The 13,909-nt window shown below is 38.1% G+C and overlaps 1 protein-coding gene and 1 non-coding gene across 2 annotated transcripts in view; one reads left to right on the top strand and one right to left on the bottom strand.

Moving 5' to 3' along the window:
* The window catches only part of DDX10 (DEAD-box helicase 10), a 278,266-nt gene that overhangs the window by 181,655 nt on the left and 82,702 nt on the right, over window positions 1–13,909 (top strand). The gene's annotated exons all lie outside the window — the stretch shown is intronic.
* LOC126016675 (small nucleolar RNA SNORA51) lies at window positions 7,815–7,946 on the bottom strand. The gene has a single exon (XR_007498457.1). It is a non-coding gene; the product is annotated as a small nucleolar RNA SNORA51 (small nucleolar RNA).

The raw sequence follows: 13,909 nt of genomic DNA, 5'->3' as shown, positions 1-13,909 counted from the left end.
GCATATGGCAAATGCTCTACATGTTGTACTTTGCTCTGTTCTCTCTGTATGTTTTGTGATGCAAAAAAAAATTGTGTTGTTTACTTCAAAAATATTGGTGCTAATATCTCCTATCACTTGTTCCACGCACTCATTTATCTTTGTCTTTAATTAGTTTTGTTTCTCCCATTTTATCTTCCATCCTTCTATCCTTTTGCTTCCTCACTATAAAGTTTCCTAAAAATGTAGAATTGTCTCAGTTAAATTGTGCTGGAATTTAGACAGGAGTCATTGTCCAGAGAGAGACTTGGGACGAATTCTGTGAGTAAATGTTTGCAGAATAAACATACAAGCATAGTTCATTGTTAGAGTGTCCTATTTTTTTAATTTTTGTTTTTTGGGCCACACCCATTGATGCTCAGAGGTTACTCCTGGCTATGCGCTCAGAAATTGCTCTTGGCTTGCAGGAACCATATGGGATGCTGGGGTGATCGAACTGTGGTATCTCCTAGGCTAGCGCTTGCAAGGCAGGCGCCTTACCTCTAGTGCCACCGCTCCAGCCCCAAAGTGTCCTATTTTTTGAGGCTTTTTTATAGCATAACCATGGATGGTTTTGTTGTTTTGTTTTGTTTTGTTTTGTTTTGGTCACATCCTGCTGGCTCTGCGCTCAGAAGCCGCTCCTGGCAGGCACTGGGGATCATATGGGATGCCAGGAACCTCCATTTGTCCTGGCAAGACAAATGCCCTACCGCTGTGCTATCTCTTCGGCCCAACCATGGAATGTTTTATCATGAAATTTTGCTTTGTTGCTTTTGTTTTGGGGTTACACCCAGTGGTTCTCAGGGATAACTTTTGGCTCTGCGCTCAGAAATCACTCCTGGCAGTCACAGGCAACCATATAGGATGCTGGGATTTGAACCACAGTCCATCCTGGATCTGCTGCATACAAGGCAAACGCCCTACTACTGTGCTGTCTTGCTGGCCCCTTATCATGAGGTTTTGCATTGTTACCTCTTGGTAGCCTATTTCTTTGTTTTATTTTAATTTGAATTTTTGTTTTGCTTTTTTTGTTTTTATCCACCCCCGTCTGTGCTCATGGCTTATTCCAGACTTTGTGCTCAGGGATTATTCCTATAGGAGCTTAAGAGATCATATATTGTGTCAGTGATTGGACCAGAATCAGCCACATTACCTTAGCTCCTGTACTGTCTTGTTGACTCCCATAGCTTAATATATGGATACCATTTGGGGAAGGGTCTTCTCCAGTGGTGCTAAGAGGCTGGGAGTCATTCTCCAGGGTATCCAGACATTGATACAGGCCTGACAAATTGGGTGCTCTGATATGACAGAGCAGTGCTGGAAGCTATTAGGGATTCACCTGCAGTACTAAGGACCCACCTACATTATACATATAGTAGTTTTAGGAGGGCTATGCAATGCCAGGCATGTGAATTCAAAACCTTGTGCAATCCATTTCTTTGGGTTATCTTCTGGACCCTAAGTGGCTGAGTTAATTTGTTTTTTAAGTTGGAATATTAAGCCCTGATATTGTATTCTTCTCAGTAGGCAGGAAAGAGATCTCAACAACTTGGAGGTTCAATTTAAGAACTTTATCTTTTGTACCTTAATACTGTGTCAATGATTTGGGATGAATGTAATATGCTGATCTTTAGGGGCAAGGGCTTGAAATCCCTTTCCTGTGGGCTTTCTTCATGTCAGCTTTGGTTTTCCAGGCTTGGTATGCTGGATAGTTTAGGTAGAAAAGTCTAACTCCCTTAATGACTAACCATTCCTTAGCTAGAATAGTGAGCACTCAGGGAATTTTTTATTTATTTATTTTTATTTTTATTTTTTTTTGCTCCTCATTTTTGTCTTAAATTATGTTCTGGGTATGCTCACCAAGAAAATTTATTTATTTGAAAGTACCTTTTAGGATAAAATCTTTATGACCTGGATTTGCTTTCCCTTTCCCTTTATGAAACAGCTTGAAAAAATTGGGGGGCTAGATAGGTAGATGGTGTTTGCCTTATGTATAGATGAATTTGGTTTGAATCCTTAGCACCACACAGGACCACCCTCCCCCCCAAACATTGCCTGGAATCATTTCTGAGCACATAACTAGGAATAAAATTATTTTTGAGAGTACTTGAATTTGGGCTAGAGAGAGAATACAGTGAGGAGGGTCTTGCCTTGTATGTAGCTTGCCCAGGTTTGATCTCTGGCACTTCATATGGCCAGCCATACCATAGCAGGATTCTTGAGTGTAGAGCCAGGAAGTAAATCCTCAGCACTGCTGGCTGCCCCTTCCTCCAATATTGAATTATTTTTATAAATCTCTTTCCAAAGAGGCTAAATGATTGATTAGCCAAAAAAGATTCAAACTTAACGTCTCTGATATCAGCTCTGCCTATGAATTTTGTTTGACCCAAGACATCCCTATAAATTTTGTTCCTGATATCTAGCTGCCTTGTAAGAAAGTTTAGAAGCCATTATAGTCATGACAAAGCTGACAGTTCCAAACCTACAAGAGTTACTTAATCTTTTATTCTTTTAGGTTTGAATCTAAATTGCATCAAATAGTGCCTGAGCTGTTTTTCATTCTAGTAGCTCTAATGGATCTATTTCTGTTAGCTGTTTGGCAGTGCACAGTAGGTGTGCTTTCCTGACCCAAAGAAGGACACATTCTACTTATTCTGATTCCAAAGCAGCAGGAAAGTGTCAGTGTTTTATAGCCAAGGAAACAGAGCTAAATAGGTAGCTATCCTCAGATGTAGGGGAAAGAAAAAAAAAATAAGGAAGGGAGGAAGGATGGAGGAAGAAGAAAGGAGGGAGAAAGAGAGGAAGAAGTGATGAGAAATAAAGGTGCTACATGATAGAACTCATGAGAATTACTAATTTTAAGAAGTGAAAGAATTATTTCATGAAGGGAAATGGTGGGGCCTTTCACTTCCCAGTCTCACTGAAGTGAGGAACTCTTAGTTTGTTTGCTTCTGAGGCCCAGAAAACACTTACAATCTCATAGTATTTGAAGTAGTCACAGGAGATACACATGTACGCTAAAACAGAATGATCTTGAGGAGTGATACTTGCTTTAGGAAGTGGCACTGAGACCTTCAAGGTACTTGATTGATCGTTTTCTCTGTCAAATGACTCCAGCCATTCTAAGATGCTAACAAATCCAGTCATGCTTGATAATCATTAAACAGTCAGATTCAACCACACCTCCTCATTTCTGTAATTGTCAAAATTAGAGGTGAATTGTGGTGCTTTCACCTGGTTCTTTTGTCAGTAGTAGTAAAGCAGAGTTGTAAAAAGGGCTGGTTCTGAAAAACAATGATAGTTGGAAATGATCACTCTGGACACTGGACAAGAATGGGGAGCTGAAAGAAGGTGGATGGATGGATGGATGGATGGATGGATGGATGGATGGATGGATGGATGGATGGATGGAATAAGGAGGGAGGGGGAAGGAGAGGGAGAGAATGAATTTGGGGACATTGGACGTAAATGTACATTGTATGACTGGAGCTCAGTCATGAACAACTTTGTAACTATCTCATGGTGATCAATTAAAGAATTTATTTATAAAAAAGGGGGGGCTGGGGGCCGGAGAGATAGCATGGAGGTAAGGCGTTTGCCTTTCATGCAGGAGGTCATCGGTTCGAATCCCGGCGTCCATATGGTCCCCCCGTGCCTGCCAGGAGCAATTTCTGAGCCTGGAGCCAGGAATAACCCCTGAGCACTGCCGGGTGTGATCCAAAAACCACAAAAAAAGGCGGGGAGGGCTGGTTCTGAAATCAGAATGTATAGGGTTGAATTCTTTAGTAACTCGCCCTTAGAACACTTTCCCCATTTTTAAAATGAACGCTAATGGTATATATTTCATAGTACCAGTTTGGGGATTAATGCTTATAAAATCATGACTAAAATTAAACAACAATTAAAAGATGATTCTTGAATCAGGAAGAGTTTTTAGAGAAAATGTTGTTACAATTTTCAAGGTAAAACCTTAACGGAAGAAAGAACATAAGGTTTCTCTGAAGACATGCTTGCTTGCATTTCTGTTTAAAGGAAGAGATTGATTTAGCTAATCTTTGCTAGTTGTCTGTTAGCACATAGCTCTTTTATAACGTTTTAAAAAATGTATTGAAAAAACAAGACTTATTTTAGACTTTATTCCCACAGTCACCATAATGAGTCATAGTTTGGAAGTGTATGTACTGGTAGAAACCGAGGAATGGAGGGTAGGAGGTGAGGTCACAAATTAAAAAAAAAAATTAAGCCAGATGGAGCTGGAGTAGTAGCACAACAGGTAGGGCATTTGCCTTGCATATTAGATACCCAGAATCACATATGGTCCCCTAAGCCAGCCAGGAGTGATTTCTGAGTGCAGCGCCAGGAGCAACACTGGAGCAGCAGTGGGTCTGGACACAAAACAAAACAAAACAAATAAAATAAAATATGGCCAGAAATTGTATAGTGGGTGAGGTCTTTGCCTTGCACACTGCCGATCCAGATTCAATTCGGGCCACTCCATAGAGTCTTCCTGAGTCCTACCAACAGTCACTTCTGAGCACAGCTGGAACTGGCCCTCAAACTAAAATAAATAAAATAGAATTGCAGGTGGTTGTAATCCTATTTTTAGAACTCCCCTAGGGCCTTTTTTCTATCAGTGTAGAAGAAGCTCCTCAGTGGTTGTAAACTCAGAAAGGTTTCTCAGCAAGAAATTTGTTGTTCCAGTTTTTAAAATCACATCAGAAAGCCTTTTGTAACTGCTGATGTGTTAAGTGCATAGGCACAGGATAATGCCCTTAGCATTTGCGTGTTCACTCCAGGGATATAACCAAGTGGCCAAAAGAGCAAGTAGAAGAAGGGAGTGGGCATCCTGCCAGATGCAGCCACTGTTGCAAAGATGTGTGGTGCTCTGCAGTTCCCAGAGCCTTTGCACAGGTGGCCCATGATGATAACTAAGTAGCCAGAGCCTCCTGTTCAGTAAGTGGGCCAGCGGTAATCCAGGAGATTGGAGAGGCCAAATGAACAGTTTCCAGGAAACATCTTTGTTTTATTCTTTATTTTCATGTTGGTGCCCCCTCCTCACAACCCCCAATTTGTAATTTCAGGGAATACAACTTAAAATGACTAAAATTATACTTGGTCTTTTTGGCCAAATGCTATTCTCTGCTATTTTTTGATATGTTACCGTTGTACAGGTTTGCACATGGATAAGTGGAATATTATATTGAATCATTTTTGTTTACTTACTTATTTGTGTTTGTTATGGTTTAGGGTAATCATACCATCTGGAGTACTATAGAGTGCTGGAAATCCTGCATGCACTCTTTTGATCCATTGCTTATTGATTTTGTTATTTGATTCAGAGAAAACTCAATTATTTTTAGTACTTTGAGATTATTCCTATTGTCACATTGCTTTGTCTGGTAGCTGATAACATTTTCTTCAGAAAAAAACTGAGGATCAGAGAGTTCAAGTGATTTGACTAAAATTTTATAGCTATATGCAGGTAAATTCTCATATTTTACATCTTTGGACACAGTGAAAATAGACTTTTAGAGTCTTGATGTGAGAGCTCTGAGCTTGGTTGACAAAATGCTTTAGAAGGGAAATAGCTTACCTTTGGAGAGACCTGGAATAAAACTGTCTCATTGTTTACTAGGCATGTAATCATGAACAGGTTTAGTTTTTAAAAACCTGATCCCAGCTTTTATTATGTGTGAATCAGGAATGTGGAAACTTAAACCCTAGGGTTACTGAGAGAGAAATAAGGTGCTATTTGTGAAATACCTATCAATGCTTAGCATCTAAAATCTTTTTGCACAAATTAGTTTATACCACAGTTATTCGGAAAAAGAAATACCCCCATTTTTAGTTGTGTAAAGTTACAACAAGGCCATTTTATGGTCCCATATTATGACATTTGATCACAAAAGTAGCATTTAAATTAGAGTTAGAATTCCCTGCAGCATTAGGTGTATTTTTAAAAGTTCAGAAGTCCCTTTGTTATAAAAGGGGCCCTTGGTCTAATAGTGATAATTATAGTTAACACCTAATTTTCTTAGATTTGTTGAAGAAAGAGTCATAACCATAAAGATAAAAAATGAGAATGTGTGTTATGTTGCTTTCATAATAAACTGTTAACATATTCTGGAACATTACAGATGTTGATACATTTTCAAGATGATTTTCTTCTCTAGAACTCAAGATCTAACCCATACTGGAGGAAGGGATTGCTCAAAGGAGCAGAGCACAGTCATTGCATGTAGGAAACCTGGGTTTGATCCCAGCCCACCACAGTCCCCTCAACATTGTTGGGAGTGACATAAGCACAGCTGGAAGTGGCCCTGAAATACTTCTTTGTGTGGCTTCCAAACCTGAAAACACATGAAAAAAAAAAATAGCCCCCATTGTGAGAAACAAACTGATTACTGGTTGTCTCGTAGCTATTTTTTTATGTACTAGACCAACTTTTATAAAGAATGTTCTTAGAATAAAACATGGCACATACTTGAATATAAACAATTTAAGATAATTTATAGCACAGTGGGTAGAGTGCTTGCCTTGCATCATGTTGTAGACTTGGGTTTAATCCCTGGTACCCCATATGGTCCCCTGAGCACCGCAGTGCTAGGAGTAACCCCTGAGTATCTCTAGGTGTGGCCCCAAAACAAAGAAAACACTAATTTATAAAGTTGCTTTATTTTTATGATTCTTTTAAAATCATTGGTCCCATTTTTCTTCTTTTTAATGATCTAGATTTTTTAAGCAATGTCTAGTAAGTTATATATATTTATAGTTCTTTAAACTTATGTATCACGTTTGAAATAGACAACACAGGTGGGATTTCATTTTAGTGTCCTGATGAGATTTCAAAAGGGTTATATATTAGATCCAAAACTTGGTCACAGTTGGAAGCCTGTTGCCACTATATAGTTGATACTAAAAAACTTCATTGAGTTTCCAAAAATATTCCAACAATTCAGACTAGTCTTCAGTATGTATTGTGTTCTAAGAACTATAGAGGAGGTTGTGTATTGTGTTCTTGAAGGAGAGAATGCCTTCCTGAAGGTAGATTGACAAGGTCAATCATAGTTATAAAAAGGCTTACATTTGGTTATCTAGGCCATTGTCATGGGAGTTCTGTGGATTCTTTAATATAATGGTCTTAGTGATGAACAAGTAGAAATCACCGTTCCCATTTACTTTGCTGTTTGTTGTAGCTTTCTAAATGTATTCAATCACTTGAAGTGAAATCATCTAGGCTACATAAATAACTTTCAAATCCAGAAAACTTATTAAGGCACAGACAAATGAGTAAACTAATTTTTCTTCTTTCTGAACTTCTATGTTTATCTTGGCAGTTTCTTCCATTTCTTCCTTTTTCCCCTCTCACCCCTCCTTTACTCCCACCCCTTCTTTCCTTAACTTTAAAAGAAGGAAGATATTTAATGGAAGACTCTACCTTCTGCTTTTTACTTGGAAAATATTTTCAAGACACAAAACCATATTAGACTGTTTTTTAAATCTACACATTATTAAATATCAGGTATTTCATTTATTGTTTACAGATCAAGAAATATTTTTGACTTTACCTTTTCATAATATGAAAAAGATTAAAGGTGGGAAAAAGCAAGAGGTGAAATGGACAGAAAAAATGTTCATTTATTTGTTTTGCTATGGGAGAAATGCAAGGACCAAGTTATCAATGAAATTAGGTTGCATGTCATAAGTTATATCAATTATTTTATGGATATAGTTGTATATAGCACTATACTGCTAAAGAAAGTTCTTAAATGTATTTTTTCCTTCTTTTTTTTTTTTTTTGTCCCCCCATTCACAATACAGAACAGGCGAAGGGCCTGGTCTGAGGTGTATATGGAGAGCATTTACTGTACCTCCTCTTTCTATACAGTCAGTGTAAAGAACACAAAGGAAATAGTGCCCCGGATACAAGAGCCACCTACTGAGTGGGAGAAACTATTCACCCAATACCCATCAGATAAGGGGTTTATATCCAAAATATACAAGGTACTGACACAGCTTTACAAGAAAAAATCATCTAAATCAAAAAATGGGGAGAAGAACTGAACAGACACGTTGACAAAAAAGAAATACAAATGGCTAAAAGGCACATTCTTTTTTTTTTTTTATTTACTTTCTCTCAGTAGTTACTGTTCTTTCACCAATATGTAATACTTGAACTGATTCTCTTTTCTTGTTTCTTCCCCTACTGTCTCCTTTCATTTTTGCTTTTAGAATGACCTTTTTTGAGTGGGTATAAATCTCATCAAGCTATATGACAAAACTTACTCTAAGCTTTTCTTTTGTTTTTGATGAAGATATTTATTCAACATAAAATTATAGTGAGATTGCCTACCTTAAGGTCTCTTGGGTTTCTTCTGGGATGAGGAGAAAATACATGTTCATTTTTTTAGTTGGTCAGAATCATGTTGTAGTGCAGTCCTATTGGACATCGCTGGCAAAAAAGCACTTCCTTAAGGCAATCTCAATTTTGCTTTTTACCAAAAGTTGGGCCAGTTTTTCACTTCATGAAACCTTTTACTGGTCTCCAAATGAAGAGTTACTCTTCATGAATGAAATGCAAATATTTTCACTTTCGTTTCATCTTTCTGTGATAGGCACTAATGGGAATGGTGACTTGCTAATATTTTCCTGTTGGGATTGCCTAGCCCATCTAAATATTGAGTGTAACAGATTCACTGTCTTCTCTTAAGATAAATACATCTACCTAGTAGCTTTTCATTTCCTGTTTTCCTCCTTATGAGCAACATTTAGCTCATAGTTTAGTTTAGGTTTCTCCTCAGACATTAGGAAGTCATCTTCATAAGTGGAAATAAAATCTTCCTGAAGTAATAATATCTATATTGCTTCTAATAAAACATCATGGACTAAGAATTGTAATAGCCTTTTGAAACAGGAGCACATATAACATTTGGCCTAATTATTTTTGTACAGAAACATGCTTATGTGAAGAGAAATCAAATGAAAATCTCTTTTACCTGTTTAGCAGCATGACAGAAAAATAGGTTACTGCCTACATTCTGAGCACTGTCACCAGCCCTGGAAAGGGGACAGACAGGAGAGCATAATACTTGCTAAAACAGAAAATAAGAACAATTTTGCCTTCTTTGGGGAACATGTTGACATGGCATCAGCAAATTTGCCTTGTTATACTATCCCTTATTTCATGGAGACCATATTAAATTGGATTGTAGTTTCTAACACTTATCAGACCTAGGTTTTCATGGGTGTGCTTGAATACTTTTCCAACTTTAATGTGTTTAAAAAGAAATATGTGCTAGTAGTGGAAGGGCATTTCTTAATTTGTAAATCTTTTAAGAGCAACATGAAAAATACTATTTCACAAGATATTTATTTGGCAACTGTTATAGGTCAGCCTACCTTCATAAAAGACTGCAGATCAGGTGCCTTAATTAACAGAAATGTTTGTTCTCACAGCTCTGAAAGCTAGAAGTCCCAAATCATGGTGCAGTCATGATGGATTTGTGATGAGACCTCTCTTAAAGCAGAGGTTTTTCCCCACTGTGTCTTTACCTGTCTGTCTTCCTCACATGTGTACATGTATCACTGTCTCTTTATATGTCTTTCATATGTATGTACATGTGAGTGGGGAGAGGGGTGTGCGGAGAGGTATACTTTCCTCCTTATGTTAGAACACCAAGTTTTCTTGATTAGATTTGATTAGCACACCACCCATTGAAGAACTAGTCTCCAAATAGTCTCATGAAAGGTAAGGGTTTGAAGGTATGAATTACAATGGGAGGAATGTTTTGTCCGTAGCAAGAACATTACATATCAATCATATGAAACACCTCCAGTTGCTAAGAGACTTATTCTAATATGGAATCCCAAATTATGAACAAATTATCAGTTTATTAAGATGACAGATAAATTCAAATAGTAGTGTCTTTGTAGCTAGATAATGGAAAATTGGTAGGCTTTGCTAGGAACCCAGTAAATATAGGCATTCTGGGAAAAGGAACTAGAACTGTGCTCAGGATGAACTGTACTTAGTAGGGAACCCTGAAAAATATTTTAGCAGGAAAATGACACATCGGATTTATATTTTAGAGAGAGAGAAAACACTGGTTATCAGGTCTAGACTCCAGACAAATGTAGGCTACCCAATATATATATGTTTTTGGGTCACACTCAGTGACACTCAGGGGTTACTTCTGGCTCTGTGCTCAGAAATTGCTCCTGGGTTGGGGGACCATATGGGACGCCCGGGGATTGAACCACAGTCTGTCCTAGGTCAGCTGCATGCAAGGCAAATGCCCTACTGCTGCACTCCTAATTTTTTAACACTTAATCAGAACTTCACCCAGAAATGCTTTTAGATATGGTTCTGGGTAAAGCTCCCTTCCACCATGAGTCTTTTCTCAATATTGACCTTGAGTTTTTCTGATGTAGTTTGAAGTTTTTACATTGTTTTCTTTGACCTGAAAAGGAGTATTTTTATCACGAGCAGTATATTTATAGACTCATACATCATACATCTTTTTACTTTTTCTGAAGTAAGCCATATGCATTAAATGTCTAAAATTTCCCCTTAATCATTCCTGAAACACTACACACTCTTAATTTCTTAATATGCCATCTGCATTTGGAGCACAGTTTTAAAGCCTCACAGAGGATTCAGAATTGCTTTCATGAGAGCTTTGCCAACCATTGAGGTAGAGCTTAATGGGTACTTTCTCTCTCTTCTGCAAGATGTGGGGGGGCTGTTGGGTGTCATGACCACTTTCCATAGGAAATTTGGCTTTGTGGATTTTTTTTTGTTTTGTTTTAATAGATCATCTTGGTGATATTGATTGAAAATAAAAAAGAAGTATGTGATTATGATGGCAGATTGATGTTTGAGAGGGAACTATCTGGGGGAAATATAACCTAAAAAAGAAAAGACTTTGAGAAGACTTAAAATAGAGGTCTGTATAGAGATATATTTTTAGAGGATCAAGGTAGACTCCATTTTCTTTTAAGATAGAACAAAAAAATGTGGTCAAAAACTTTTTTTCCCCACATGTTGCAGCACAAAAATATGTGGCATAACTTTTCCCCCATATGTTGTAGTGCTCAGGAGTTACTCCTAGCTCTGTACTCACAAATCACTTCTGGTGAGCTTGGGAGACTATATGGGATGCTGGGAATCATGTAACCTGGGATCAAACCCAGGCTGGTTATATGCAAGGTGCCCCTAAAAACCAGTGGTTGGAACCATTGGGTTAGACTCTTGGAAATGATTCACAAAAATACTGTGGCAATTCTGGAAATTTCAAGAGAAGAAGTTAGGTATCTTCTTTTCTGGGAAAAGGATGAATAAATAGATGCTGTCTACAGAGTTCTAAAGAGTGCTTACATGATTTTTAAAATACTGTGTAGTCTACACAGGTGACCTGGGATGGACTTGGATTCGATCCCCAGCATCCCATATGGTCCCCCGAGCCTGCCAGGAGTGATTTCTGAATGCAGAGCCAAAACTAATCCCTAAGTGCTACTAGGTATGGCCCCAAAACAAAAATACTGTGTAGTGGGTATTATACACCCAGATCACACATAACTATAAAATTTATTTGTTTATGAAAAGGGGCAAAGATTTTTTTCTTGGTTAGAGAGAACAAAACTAAATTCTTAGCTCTTGTTTCAGTATTTCATTAACTCCTGCATGTTAGAAACAATGATTGTATAGATTACTCTTAGAACACTCATTAATTTAATTCTTAAGAAATAATTGAAACTGGGGTCGGAGACATAGCATGGAGGTAAGGCGTTTGCCTTTCATACAGAAGGTCATCAGTTCGAATCCGGCTTCCCATATGGTCCCCCGTGCCTGCCAGGAGCAATTTCTGAGCATGGAGCCAAAAGATTCCCCTGAGCACTGCCGGGTGTGACCCAAAAACCACACACACACACACACAAAGAAATAATTAAAACCATCACATGTTTTTTCCTTGAATATTTTAGATGTTTCCATGTATTCCAGTTGTTTTATTGTTTTTGTTTTTTTTATGTTGTCATATTTGCATCTAACAGTGCTATTATCAAAAATTTGAATAGCTTCCTAATTTTTCAAGGTGTACAGTATGTGTGTAATGTAATGTGAATGTTCCTTTCTGTGTACATGCTGCCCCATCCTACTCTTTATATTATTTTGAAAAATGAATCTTGCATTTTTCATTCATCTTCCCTTCTTTTTATGGGGGGTTTGGGGTATGGGGTATTATTATGATCAGAATTTGCAATGCTTGGGCTGGAGCAGTGGTGCAAGCGTTAAGGCATCTGCCTTGCCTGCACTAGCCTAGGATGGACTACGATTTGATCCGCCAGCATCCCATATGGTCCCCCAAGCCAGAAGTGACTTCTGAGCGCATAGCCAGGAGTAACTCCTGAATGTCACTGGGTGTAGCCAAAAAATAAAAACATGAAAAGTTTTTTTTACAATGCTTGTCAGGGTGTGCACTCAAAAGGCAGTGTTGTTGGTGTTATGGCAGGCATTTTAGATAGTGCCAGGAATGGAAGTTTTGGTCTTATCTCTACTACTTCTTTTCTTTATTCACTTCTCTAATCCCCTACCCCCCTCTGTGCTGCTTTTCTTGCTTTCCCTTCTCTCCTCTCTTGTTTACATATTTGCATACTCCTTTATGATAACAAGTGATGTATCATAATAAGGCCTATGTAGAATTGCCAAATATTGTTTTATCCCTTGGTAGAATATCTTTCAAGGACATTAGGAGATCGACTAACAAATAGTGATTTGTCTAGCCTAAAAACAATTAATTTTTATGAGCTGTTTTTCCTGCTTACTTTTAATTGAAGGAATAAGCATGATGACGGTTGCTTAACCCTTGGGGGGTAGGAAGGAATCTAAAGACTTTCCACCCTCCCTAAACTATAACATAATCAGTTCATATTTCTCCAGAATGTTCTGGTTTTTCCTTTAATTATCCTTCATGAAGCAATGTTTGTGTAAAATCTACTCTCTCCCCTTCTTAAAGTTCTGGGAGGAGGCAGTAATTCTTCCACATCTTGTACTAATTCTGAAAGATAACTAACCATGATGGTTTCAAGGTGATGCTTTCCTGTTCTAATTCTGACTCACCCCAAAATGGAGGCATAAAGGAGGAAGTCCCTAATCCATTGAAACTGGGGTGAAGTAAGGACCGTAACTTGAGTTACGTAATTTGAGTATAGAAGTCTTGTGTTTGATTTTACATTATGAATAATTTTTTAAAAAGCCTATCATTTTATGGTGGCATCCACAATGTTAGCAGTTAATACTCACTTGTGGAGTTAATGTAGTAACTTAAAATATGCTTTTAAGCAATTTTTTGGTTAAAAAGTAAATGTAGGGCCCGGAGAGATAGCACAGCTGCGTTTGCCTTGCAAGCAGCCAATCCAGGACCAAAGGTGGTTGGTTCGAATCCCGGTGTCCCATATGGTCCCCCGTGCCTGCCAGGAGCTATTTCTGAGCAGACAGCCAGAAATAACCCCTGAGCACCGCCGGGTGTGGCCCCCCCCAAAAAAAAAGTAAATGTATTGCTTTCACTGATGAGAAAGAACAGATTTTTTTTCCTTTTTTTTTTTTAATTTTTATTTTGATCATAGTGGCTTACATATCTTTCACATTAGTATTTTAGATACATATTAACATTGAATTAGGGGAATACCCAGCACCAAATTTGTCTTCCCCCCTTCCCCGTTCCCTTTCTGCAACCCATATCCCCACCATCACCCCCCAGGTTGCTAGAGTAGGTGGTCCCCTCTTTGTCTAGCTTACTATCAGTGATCATACATCTGTTTGGTCCTGGTGCCCTCCCTTGTTTCTCCCTCTATTTGAGAGGCTATCCTAGATAAATCGAGTTATGTGGTTTTG

The sequence above is a fragment of the Suncus etruscus genome, chromosome 8 (genome assembly GCF_024139225.1).
Source record: "Suncus etruscus isolate mSunEtr1 chromosome 8, mSunEtr1.pri.cur, whole genome shotgun sequence".
NCBI classification, from domain to species: domain Eukaryota; kingdom Metazoa; phylum Chordata; class Mammalia; order Eulipotyphla; family Soricidae; genus Suncus; species Suncus etruscus.
Note: the sequence above shows the minus strand (reverse complement) of the source record. Positions and strands in the feature narration are given on the sequence as shown.